General features: G+C 46.5%; 1 non-coding gene across 1 annotated transcript; it reads left to right on the forward strand.

The window, feature by feature from the left end:
- Positions 1 to 9,485: 9,485 nt before the first annotated feature.
- Positions 9,486 to 9,567, forward strand: trnas-gcu (transfer RNA serine (anticodon GCU)). The gene has a single exon. It is a non-coding gene; the product is annotated as a tRNA-Ser (tRNA).
- Positions 9,568 to 12,987: the final 3,420 nt, after the last annotated feature.

The raw sequence follows: 12,987 nt of genomic DNA on the forward strand, positions 1-12,987 counted from the left end.
TTCAGGGCGGGAAAATTTAGATAAGCCATTCGCCAATTGTCTGTGAAAAATGGAGGAGAAGTTGTGGAAGGCACGTCCACGTGTACTGCTGTCCCTGGAACGTGAACGCAAATTTATACTGGCAACCTTTGTCCAGTGGTATGGACCAAAAACCATTGCTAATGTCCAATACCGTGAAAACTTTCGACTGGAGTCCCTGTTTTAACATGGTCTCGGAGCTCGTGGCAACAGTGGGGGCTGCTAGGGGAGTCACTTTGTTCAATTCCCTGTAGTCGATGGTCAGTCGCCATGAACCGTCTGGTTTTCTTACTGGCCAAATCGGGGCATTGTTCGTCGATGCTGCTGGTCGAATCACTCCTTGATTTAATAAGCTTTAATAAGCAATTACCTTGACTAACTCTCCCTCGGCTTGCTGGGGGAAGCCATACTGTTTCTGGGACTTAGGATTGGGACCTGTAATGTTAACCACTCTTGGGAATTTGCCGCAGTGGTGCTTGTGCTGGGCAAACGCTGCTTTATGTCTCTTCAAGACCTCTCTAACCGCTTTGCCTGTGGTAATGGTTTGTGCATCAAACCAGTACTCTCCTAATGAGCTGAGTCAATGGGCATAATCTACTACTGTGAGCCTGGCGGGCGCTGCTCTAGCCATTTCCCATATACATCTGTTGACTGGGTCCAATGAAAGGTTGGTGCACTCATGAAATCTATGCCTAGGATGTGTTCTGCTGCCTAGGGTAAATCTACAAAAATGACCAAGTGTTTTGTTTTAATATTGCCAATCTGTACATCCACAGGGGCTGTGATGTGTCCGTGCTGGAGTTGTCCTGTAAAGCGATGAAGGGTAATGGTGTCCGTAGTGGGCCATATCTCTCTTTGGTACATGGTGGAGGGGTTTACTGTGGTTCAGGACCCTCCTGTATCCCAAAGGAACTCTACGGGGCGTCCCCAGACGGTGCATGCAACTACCGGTCTTCCGGAGTTATCCTAAAGTGTATCACGGACCCAGGTTGCGGAGCGCGAAGACCGTCAATCGGTGCCATTCATGGCCAAATTATCTGGTCGGGTGCTAACACTGTGGATGGGTCTGGCATTGTTTCTGGGCGGGGGGGGGGTGCTTATTCCTTTGCTGCTTCGGGCGGTATTTCATTCTCGGGCATAATGTCCTTCGTGTCCACAATTATAACATTCCTATGCTTTAGCATGCTGCGTGCTTCTTCTACCTTAATTTACCCATGCGGGGTCTTGGTGTGCCCTTACTGGGTTCATTGTGGCGCCCACTCTCTACTGCTCTGTCGTTCTCTGTACAGATTGTTCCCAAGCTCTCGATAAGCGTTTCCGACCCCACACTTCATTGTGTGCCGGGTCTGAGGAGTCGTAACTGGCACATCTTCTGCCCTGCTTCTGTGGCATGGGATACTAGTGTATGGGTACATTTGACCGTATCGTCTGCTGATAAACGGGCGCGGGCTGACTCACCAAATACAGCAGTAAAGTGAATCCAAAGGTGTTCAGCAAAAGCTGTTGTATGCTCTCCCTTTTTCTGTCTGCACCGGTTGAGTCCTTCTACGCATCTCCTCTATTATAGTCAATGGCGTCTAAAATGTCTGTTTTCATGCCTTGGAGGCTACCACCTCCTACCGTTTGTGAGTTGGGAAGGGCTGAACTAACTGACGGGTCGAGGCACATAACTATGAGCGTTACCTCCTCCTTCTCATCTAAACTGTACATTAGTGTCTGTTGCTTCACTAGCTCGAAAAGGTGGTGTATGTCTGATGTGCGGTGGAAAGTCTCAATCTTATCGTCGGCATCTCTTAACTGGGTGATGGTTAATGGGGTTGTATAAAGAAAATCGGGTTGGTCTTCCGTGCTGACCCTGCGCTGCATGGTGATGGGGTTCATTGTGTTGGGTGCTGCCTGTGCAGTCGGTGGTGCGGGTGCTTTTCTTTCCGGAGCCTGGGGGGCGGGAGGGGGGGAGCTCTATTTTGATTTTCGATCTCACTCATGTACCGTTGGGCCGTTTCACTGAGTTCCTGCCAATCAGGGCCGTCTTCCTGATCTAGCTGTGGGCCAAAGGTGTCTCTGAACCCATTTTGAACAGATAGCAGGGATTGCAATTTTGCAATTTGCTGCCTGCACTTGGCATGACCCACCAAACCCTGCCTCTGTCCCGTGGTGGAACTGTGGAGTGCTCGGAGGGCTGCCTACAAATCACAGCACTGTTTCCTCAATTGTTCTAACTGGTTCGCTGTTTCTTCTCTTACCATCACATCACGTTGCGTGTCCTGGTAGGCCTTATCATAGTGAATTTGGAAGCTGCTACGGTGGGCGAGACAGGATTGGTGTGTCTTCTTGACATCATCCATCTCCTTGTGCTTCGCCGCTAGCTGGTACCGCAGCTGCACATTTAATCTCTCGGTTGCACTAATATCTCCCTCTCTACATCTCTCCTTCTTCTCAAGCTGCTTACGGAGTGCCCTCATGATCTCCTCCGTGACACGCAATTGCCAGACAGGATACGATTGCCATCGGCTTACGAACCTTACTTAAACTTTTCTTGTGGATCTCTGTCAGGCTGTCCCACCAAGTCTGTCCTATGCTGTCAGGAACACTTTCCTCATTTGCGCAAAATTCCGACCATAGGGGCCATCCTTTCCCCTTTAGGTATCTCCTAAGCTCTTCTTCCCATACGGGACACTGTTCTGATCTGTTGCTCGCTGCACCCTCGGGTGCCTGTGGATGCATAGCGCATTCCATTGCTTTCATGGCAATCCCAACAATTACTTCTGTCTCTACCGGAAATTTGGAACAAGGGGGAATAAAGCGGTGGTGCCAATACGGGTAAGGCTCAAGCTATTTTCCGGTTTACGCAACTCCCAAGAGTTTCACGCAACAAACCCTATCGAGTTTACCTTATATCACTTAGTTAATACGCATGCAGATTACACACTCCTGAATTTTGGAGGTTTGATCGATATTGGTTTCGCTTGTGGTTTCTTTTATTTTGAAAATTTGGATTTCTAATTCAAACACTTTTGTGGGTTCTCTCGGAGTGACACGGTCACGTTTGGGTCAATTCCCGTCACGTGTCGCCAATGACTGTTGCCTTTTATTCCCCTGTCTTTTTCTGTGGCTCTGTTCCAATTATGGCAATCAGTTAGTTTGCCCTCCTTTCTTTTGATATCTATGTTCTAATGCTCAGAGTCGCCAGGTATCAAATGATACCACCACAAGGTTCAACCGGCTATTGATCAAAGAGCCAAACACAAGTCAGTTAATTCAAAGTCAAGGATACTTTATTTACACACAATTAGTCATGCAATATAAACACTACTAGTTAACTACACCTATCGACTAAGACAACATGTACTTAACTTCAGGCACCCGGCTTTGGCCAGAGGAACAGTGGCCGCTGTCCGATTCTGGATCCATCGAGTCTGGAGAAGTAAGTGCTGCTCAGCTAGGCTCATCCGTCTGGTAGCGAGCGTTGAACTTGGACTTGCTTCTGGTGTTGCTGCGATTGGAGATGGTCGTTGCCAGGGCGCCAGGTCCAAAAGAGGTCGAGCACATGGCGAACTCTTCTTCTTATACTTGGGGGTTTTTGCGCTCTTTTGGGCGGTCCTTCAGTTTGGACCCCACTAATTGGGTGATCCCTGATCACTCTGTTCGATTCCTAACCAATAGGTGGGCGGGGACCTGGATGGCTGAACGTGTGCCAAGCGGAATTGCTTTAGGTTCCCCTGAACAGGGAGTGGCGCCGAAATGTCTGGGACTGTACGGTCTCTGGAGTACCAGTCCTTTGTTTACGTGAAAATGGGCCATCAAATGCTAATCGGCCCCATCAAAACGCTAATTGGTCGGAGTTTCGATACCGTCTGGACTTCTTGCTTGCAAATATACATCTCAGGCTCTGAGCCTGGCTGAGTCTTGCCTTGTCCGTTTTAGGCTTTGCGAGTTTCTCTGTCCCTCGTGGTAAGTGGCCATCCCAGATGGCTACAAAGGCTGATTAAAACCCACCCCGATTAAATACGATTCACTCTAAATGCAGAGTACAGATCTACATAACCATCAGAATGCCGAAATACATTAAGATGCAGCACCGGAATTCAAAATGCGGCAGTACATTTTTGACATGTGGTTTCACCAGCAGTGTGTGTGGTTTGCATACGTCAGGGGACGCAACCCTGGCCTAGTGGTTAAGGCGATGGATTCATAATCCATCGGGATTTCTCTCCGCAGTTTCGAATCCTGATGACTTCAGGACTTTGAATGCCATCTGTCAGAGCAAATTTCACAAAATTAGATAATGGTAAATTATAGCTAAGGACATGCTTCGTTCAATGTTAATCTCCTTAATCGCGTCAAATATCAATTGTTCTGAGATCTCTGACAATAAATATTCGTCAAATTCTGCAATCTGTCCATGAACAACCCGCCCTTCAATCCATTTATTGTGACTTTAATTTCACTAATCTTACTTCTTTATCACAAATAAATAATAGGATTCGTGTACAGAATGTGATTCACACACAGTTTTCTGCTCTGAATTCAAATGTGATCCTTCTGTATCACGTGGTGATGGTTCTTCCGACATCCGAGGAACATCACTCCAGAACAATGGAGTGAAGCAGAAAATGAGAGTTGAGACGCTGAAAGATGCCTTCGTACGAACGGAATATGGCGTTCGACTCGAACGGAGTATGACAGTTCGAACGCACCACAGCAAAAGACCGCACGGACCTCCTCAGATGACAAAAACTGGACACAACCGACAGAGTACCGTTCGTCGTCCAGTACTTCCCTGGAGCGGATAAACTACGAAATCTTCTTTCCAGCCTACAACACGTCATCGATGAAGACGAACATCTTGCCAAGGACATCCCCACACCTTCACAACTTGCCTTCAAACAACCGCGCAACCTCAAACAAATCATTGTTTGCAGCAAACTACCCAGACTTCAGAACAACGACCACGCCACCACACTACTCTGACATACCAATCTCCTCAAGATGTGCCAGATCATCGACATGGGTACCACCATTAAACATGAGAACACCACCCACCAGGTACGCGGTACATACTCGTTCGAGTTGACCAATGTTGTCTACCTCATACGCTGCAGGAAAGTTTGTCCCAAAGCGTGGTATATTGGCGAGACCATGTAGATGCTTGGACAACGGATGATCGGACATGGCGCGACAATCGTCAGGCAGGAATGTTCCCTTCCAGTCGGGGAACACTTCAGCTGTCAAGGGCATTCAGGCTCTGATCTTTGGGTAAGCGTTCTCCAAGGCAGCATTCAGGTCGCGCGACAACGCAGAATGGCCGAGCAGAAACTTGTAGCCAAGTTCCACACTCATTGCTACGGCCTCAACCGGGACCTTTGATCCTTGTCGCATTACATTCACACCCACCCACCATCTGGCCTGGGCTTGCAAAATCCTACCAACTATCCTGGCTTGGGCAATTCACACCCCTCTTAAATCTGGGATCACCCCTGCAAGTGCATGCATTCTAAGTATCGTTTTGCATCTTTGACTTTGTCGATATATATGTTACTGGAACACAACTCTTCATTCACCTGAGGAAGGAGCAATGCTCCGAAAGCTAGTGATTTGAAACAAACCTGTTGGACTTTAACCTGGTCTTGTAAGACATTTTGCTGTGCTCACCGCAGTGCAATGCAGGCATCTCCACATCTTATATAATTGCAACAAGACATCCTTGCTCCTGCACTGAAATGCTCTCGCGATGAAAGCCAACGTACCACTTGCCTTCTTTGCCGCCTGCTGCACCTGCACGTTTATCTTCAGCGACTGGTGCACAGGGACACCCAGGTCTCGTGGCACATTCACATTTCCTAATTTATTGCCATCCACATAATAATCTACCTTCTTCTTTTTCCTACCAAAGTTGCGAACCTAACATTCATCCAAATTGTACTGCATCTGCCATTCATTTGCCCACTCGCTCAACTTGTCCGAATCATGTGGAGTTACAGCAATTCTGCCTGTCAGTTGGCGTTTCGTAATAGTTGGATTCCGGCCTTGCGTGGCTATCCGTGTGGAGTTTCCACATTCTCCCCGTCTCTGCGGAAGGAGGATCTTCCGGGTGCTGCGGATTCGTATCTCATTTTAAAGCTATGCAGGCTAGGTGGATAGGCCATGGGCAATGCGTGGTGTTAGGGGAATAGGGCGGGCGGGGGATTGGGGGGTTCTGGACAGAGGCTGTTTCGGAGGGTCGGTGCAGACTTAATGGGCCGAATGACCCTCTTCGGAATTTGAGGGATTCTATGGATAACAAATTAGATTTGTCATGAGTTCCACATGACCTGATCCTTAAGGCGCCTGAGCGATGTTCATCATGATGTGATCAAATGTTTGTACCACGTGGTTAAAGCGATACTCAATAATCCATTCTGCTCTGTACAAGTGGTTTCAGCTCCCATCGTCGTCTGTAAAGTATCTGTTGTGTCTCTGTTTGGTCCAGTTCATGAGGGTGAACTGAAAATGCTGTGATTTTTAGTTTTTAATTCATGGAGTTTAAAATGTTCAAAGAAACATGGTGGCAGATGATGTTTGAGGGCCTGGAATAATCGAACTCCTTCCATATTGAATCCAAAGTTTACGCTCTTCAAACAAAATGCTGAGTAAGTTAAGTATTTCACTACCTGACTTAATTTCTCATACCTCCCGAATTAGAAACTGTGCCTGTTCCTCTCATTCTCTGAGCCTCGATTTCCTCGCGGTCTTCGTTGCCAGGGTGGGCCTCACACGCTGCTTCCTACCGGCTCTGCTGAATGGAGTCTTCGCTGTTCGGGGGACCGGGATTTGATTGTTATACCCCTCCCCCCTGCCTTTCCAGAACTTTATCCGGCCCCCGGCCAATGAGGTCACAGTGTGTGAGTGGACCATTGAGTGGTGCCAATTTACTTAATACTACCCCAATGCAACTAACTTGGGTATTTGGTTCAGGAAGGGCCACCTTCTCAAACACACCCCTCTCCCGAGGTGCAGCGGTTCTCAGGTTAAATCAACACCAGTCAGCTCTCCCCCTTAGAGGAGGAAACAGGCGCCGCAGTGCAGCGACTAGTGATTTTTCATTGTAACTTCATGGCTGTGTTAATGGAAACCTATGTGGTACTAAAAAGGTGGATTATTATTCGATTATTATATCTGTCCGTCTCTATTGCTGTCTGTGTGTGATTATATATGTCAGTCTCTGTTGCTGCCAATCTGTTTCTCTCTGTGCGTGTGTGATTGTATCTGTCAGTGTCTGTTACTGTGTCTGATTGTGTGATTGTGCATGCCAGCCTCTGTTACTCTCTGTGAGTGCCTGATTCTATCCGTGAGCCTGTCATTTACCGTGTGATAGGCCTGCAATTCTTTGTTTCGGTATATGAGTATGTGGATGAATCTGTCAGCCTCGTTCTATCTGTAAGTGTGAGACAGTATCAATAAGTGTCTGCTACTGTCTGTGCCGGCGCGATTGCACCTATCCGTGACGTTCCTGTCTGTGAGTTTCTGTTGTACCTATAAGTGTCTATTACAGTTTGTGAGTTTCTGATTGTGTCTGTCAGTGTATGTTACTGTCTGAGTGTGTGATTGCATCTATCAGTGTGCACTGTTGCCGACGAATGTGTAATTTCATCTGTCGGTTTACGTTGCTGTCTGTGAGTGTGTGAGTGCATCGATCACTGTATCTTACTGTCTGTGAGTTGTGATTATATCTGACAGTGTGTGTCACTGACTGTGTGTGCGCGACTGTATCTGTCAGTGTCTCTTACTGTCTGTGATTTTATCTATCAGTGCTTGTTACAATCAGTCAGTGTACTATTGGATCTGCTAGTGTCTGTTACTGTCTGTGAGTGTGTAATTGCCTCTATTAGCGTCTGGTACAGTCTGTGGGTGATCTATTGCATCTATCAGTGTCTTTTACAGTATGTAAGTGTGCCATTCCATCTATAAGTGTCTGTGGCTGTCTGTAAGTGTGCAATTGCATCTTTCCGTGTCTGTGACTGTCCGTAAGAGTCCGATTGCATCTTTCAGTGTCTGTGAGTGTGTGATTGTATCTTTCAGTGCCTGTCGCTGTCTCTAAGTGTGTGGTTGTATCTGTCAGTGTCTGTGACTGTGAGTGTGTGATTGGATCGATCAGCGTGTGTCACTGTCTGTGCGTTGTCATTGTATCTATCAATGTTTGATACTATTTGTGAGTGTGTGATTGTATCTGTCAGCGTTGCTTACAGTCTATGAGTGTGTGCTTGTATCTGTCAGTATCTGTTACTGTCTGAGTGTGTGATTGCATCTATCTGTTTCTGAGACTGTCTCTGAGTGTGTGATTATGCGTATCACTATATTTCACTAACTGTGAGTGTGTCATAGTACCTGTCAGTGTATGTCACTTTTTGTGACTGTGTGATTGTATCTGCCAGTGTTTGGGGTTTAACCGCTCAATGCCACCAGTTCTTCTTCGGTTACCCACTGCGCAGTCCAGGTTTCCGTATTCACTTCTCCCATAATTCTCTTCAGCCACCTCTCCTGGATGAACCTTCTACTGTTAGTACACTGGAGGGGTCCTTCGGCTACTTATCTGTGAGAAGATCGCATATTAAATTTCCACGAAGTAAAGGAGTTGGAACACGTGGTTAAGATGATGCACAATAATCCATTGCACGTGGATTCCAATCGCACCCTCGTCTGTAACGTGGTCAACTTTATGAGGATAAAATAAAAATGCTGTGATATGTAGCAATTGTTGAAGGGCTTGGCGGGTGGTGAATAGTAGAACACCTTGCACATTGAAACCACATTCAAAAACGATGAGGAAGTTACTTAATTCACTCTCTGCCCTAATTGCGCATACATGCTGAGTCGGAACCCGTTCCTTTCCCTCAGTTCGAAACTCACGAATTCGCGCAAAAGGTAAGTTCAATAAATATAGGAGCTGAATTAAGCCATTAGACCTTTCGAGTCTGCCCTGCCATTCTATCATCGCTGATATGTTCCTTATCTGCTATCTACAATGTTACAGATGAAGAGGTCGATTGCGATATCAGCCAGAGCACCTCCTCCCGAGAACACATGACCTCGGAGCGTGAGTAGGCAATTTAGACTCCTGAGCCTAACATCTTCCATGTGATCTTGGCTGAAACCATCCTGGCCTCAACTCCACCGTCCTACCCGATCTCAATAACCCTTAAGCTCCTTCCCACTAAAAATCTCTCTAACTCCTCCTTACATTTACTCACTCTCCCTGCATCCAACCAGCTCTGGGGTCGCGAGTTCCACAGAATCACACGCCTTTGGGAGAAGTCGTTTTTCCTCAAGTCTTTATTAAATTTGCAATCTCTTATTCTAAGGTTATGACCTCGCGTTTTAGAATGCCCCACTAGAGGAAGCATCAACTCCACGCCTACCTTATCCATACCTTTTGGCAGCTTATACCCCTCAATTAGATAATTGCGCATAGATTCTGAGTGAGCTTGCGGGACGGGGTGGCCGAGTGGTTAAGGCGATGGACTGCTAATCCATTGTGCTCTGCACGCGTGGGTTCGAATCCCATCCTCGTCGATTTTTCATCCACCGTTTCTCGAAAGTGGGACTCCTTTTTCAAAGATGGATCTGCAATCACTGATGTGACAGTCTATTCAAAGTTGTCATCCCGGATTGCATCGAGTTGGGTGAGAGGAGGGACGAATGGAGGCAAGCGTGTTTGTGGTTTAACCGCTCAATGCCACCAGTTCTTCTTCGGTTACCCACAGTACAGGCGAGGTTACCGGGTTCACTTCTCCCATAATTCTCTTCAGCCACCTCTCCTGGATGAACCTTCTCCTGTTTGTACACTGGAGGGGTTCTTCGGCTACTTGTCTGTGAGAAGATCGCATATTAAATTTCCATGAAGTAAAGGAGGTATACCACGTGGTTAAGGTGATGCACAATAATCCATTGTGTTCTGCGCACGTGGATTCCAATCCCATTCTCGTCTGTAACGTGGTCAACTTCATGAGGATAAAATAAAAATGCTGTGATATTTAGCTTTTGTTTAAGGGCTTGGCGGGTGGTGAATAGTAGAACGCTTTCCATATTGAAACAACATTAAAAAACGATGAGGAAGTTACTTAAATCACTCTCTACCATAATTGCCCATAAATTCTGAGTTGGAAACCGTTTCTTTCCCTCAGTGTGAAACTCACGAATTCGCGCAAAAGATAAGTTCATAAAATATAGGAGCAGAATTAAGCCATTCGACCTTTCGAGTCTGCCCCGCCATTCTATCATCGCTGATATGTTCCTCATCTGCTATCTACAATGTTACAGGTGAAGAGGTCGATTGCGATATCAGCCAGAGCTCCTCCTCCCGAGAACACATGACCTCGGAGCGGAAGTAGGCAATTTAGCCTCCTGAGCCTAACACCTTCCATGTGATCTTGGCTGATCCCATCGTGGCCGCAACTCCACCGTCCTGCCCGCTCTCCTTGTTGGTAAGGAGTTGAAACGCCTTACCAATAAAAATCTCTCTAACTTCTCCTTAAGTTTACTCACTCTCACTTCATCCAACGCACTGTGGGGTTGCGAATTCCACAAGTATCACAAGCCTTTGGGAGAAGTAGTTTTTCCTCAAATCTTTGTTAAATTTGCGATCTCTTATTTTAAGATTATGACCTCGCGTTTTAGAATGCCCCACTAGAGGAAGCATCAACTCCACGACGACCTTATCCTGACCTTTTGGCATCTTATACCCCTCAATTAGATAATTGCCCATAGATTCTGAGTGAAAAACTGTTGGCCAGTCTTCCTCGGTTTGAAACTCACGGTGTCGCGCAAAAACATCCGATACAACTATTACTGCGATGGCGGTAAATCGATCACTGTTCAACTGCTGAGAAGGAAGCTATGCTCACCACTATGCCACTATCGCTGCATTTTCAATATTGAACACCAGGATGAATAGAACGAGGCAGATATAATCCATCAGTTCATGGGTGCAAAATGAACGAAGACGGATAGACGTGCGAGCTTGCGGGACGGGGTGGCCGAGTGGTTAAGGCGGTGAACTGCTCATCCATTGTGCTCCGCACTTTATCCATACCTTCTGACATCTTTTCCTTCTCAATTAGATAATGGCGCATAAATTCTGAGTGAAAAACTGTTGGCCAGTGTTCCTCAGTTGGAAACTCACGATAAATTGCCCTTCGATTCCAAAATTGCCCTTAGTGTTGGGTGGAGGTGTTCTTTCCAAGAGCCGGTGCAGACTCAATGGGCCGAATGGCCTCCTTCTGCACTGTAAATGCTATGATAATCTATGATGAATCTAGGACAAAGGTTCGGCACAACATCGTCGTCCGAAGGGCCTGTTCTGTGCTGTATTTTTCTATGTTCTATGTGGCGCAAAAACATCCAATACAACTATTACTGCGATGGCCGGGAACAGATCCCCGGTCAACTGTTTGGTAAGCAGCTATGCTCAACACTGTACCGCCATCGCTCCATTTTAAGTTTTGGACACCAGGTTGAATAGAATGAGGCAGATAATTTCCAACAGTTCATGGATGCGAACCGCATTTAGACGTATTTGCGGCTGAGTGTGTGGGAGATGGTGGCCCAGTGGTCACGGCGATGGACTGCTGATCCATTGTGCTTTGCGCGCGTGGGTTCGAATCTCATCCTCGTGGAATTTTCATCCACTGGTTCTCTGAAGTGTCGCTCATTTTTCCAAGATGGATCTGCAATCACTGATGTGACAATCTATTCCAGGTTTTCAGGCCAGATTGCATCGAGTTGGGTTAGTGGAGGGAGGAACGGAGGCAGACGTGTTGGGGCTTCACCGCCGATTGACACCAGTTCTTCTTCGGCCGAACACAGTATAGTCGATGTTTCCGTGTTGACCTCTCCTATAATTAAGTTCTCCCACCTCTCCCAGGTGGAATTGTGCATTGGAGGGGTGCCTCGGTTCCTTGTATGTGAGAAGATCAAATATTAAAGTTCCATGAAGTGAAGGTACCACGAGGTTAAGGGATACACAATAACCCTTGGTCCGCATCCCATCATCTTCTGTAACGTGTCTGTTGCGTCTCTGTTTGGTCTATTTCATGAGGGTGAAGTAAAAATGCTGTGATTTTTAACTTTTCTTTAAGGGCTGGAGGTGGTGAATACTCGAACACTTGCCATATTCAAACCACATTAAAAAATGACGAGGAATTGACTTTATTCACTCCCCGCCCTAATAGTGCATAAATTCTGTGTTGGAAACTATTTCTTTCCCTCAGTTTGAAAGGCATGAAGTCGCGCCAAAAAGATAAGTTCATCAGGTATAGAAGCAAAATTAAGCCAGTCGACCCATCGAATCTGGCCGCCATTCCATCATGGCTGAAAGGTTCCTCAGCTGCTACTTAGAATATTACAGACCAAGAGATCGATTATGATATCAGCCAGAACACCCAGTCCCAAGGATCCATGACCTCGGAGCGGGAGTAGGCAATTTAGCCTCCTGAGTCTAACACCTTCCATGTGATCTTAGCTGATCCCATCGTGGCCTCAACTCTACCGTCCTGCACGCTCTCCATAAACCTTCAACTCCTTACCAATAAAAATCTCTCTAACTCCTCCTTACATTTACTCACTCTCCCTGCATCCAACGCACTGTGGGGTTGCGAATTCCACAGAATCACAAGCATTTAGGACACGTAGTTTTTCCTCAAATCGGTTTTAAATTTGCGATCTCTTATTCTAAGATCATGACCTCTGGCTTTAGAATGCCCCACAAGAGGAAGCATCAACTCCACGTCTACCTTATCCGTACCTTCTGACATCTTATGCATCTCACTTAGATAATGGCGCATAAATTCCGAATGAAAAACTGTCTGCCAGTACTCCTCAGTTTGAAACTCACGATGTCGTGAAAAACATCCAATTCCAATACAACTATTACTGCCATAGCTGGGAATCGAACCCAGATAAACTGTTTAGAAGGCAGCTGCGCTCATCACTGTA

Source organism: Scyliorhinus torazame, chromosome 24 (assembly GCF_047496885.1).
Source record: "Scyliorhinus torazame isolate Kashiwa2021f chromosome 24, sScyTor2.1, whole genome shotgun sequence".
Lineage (NCBI taxonomy): Eukaryota > Metazoa > Chordata > Chondrichthyes > Carcharhiniformes > Scyliorhinidae > Scyliorhinus > Scyliorhinus torazame.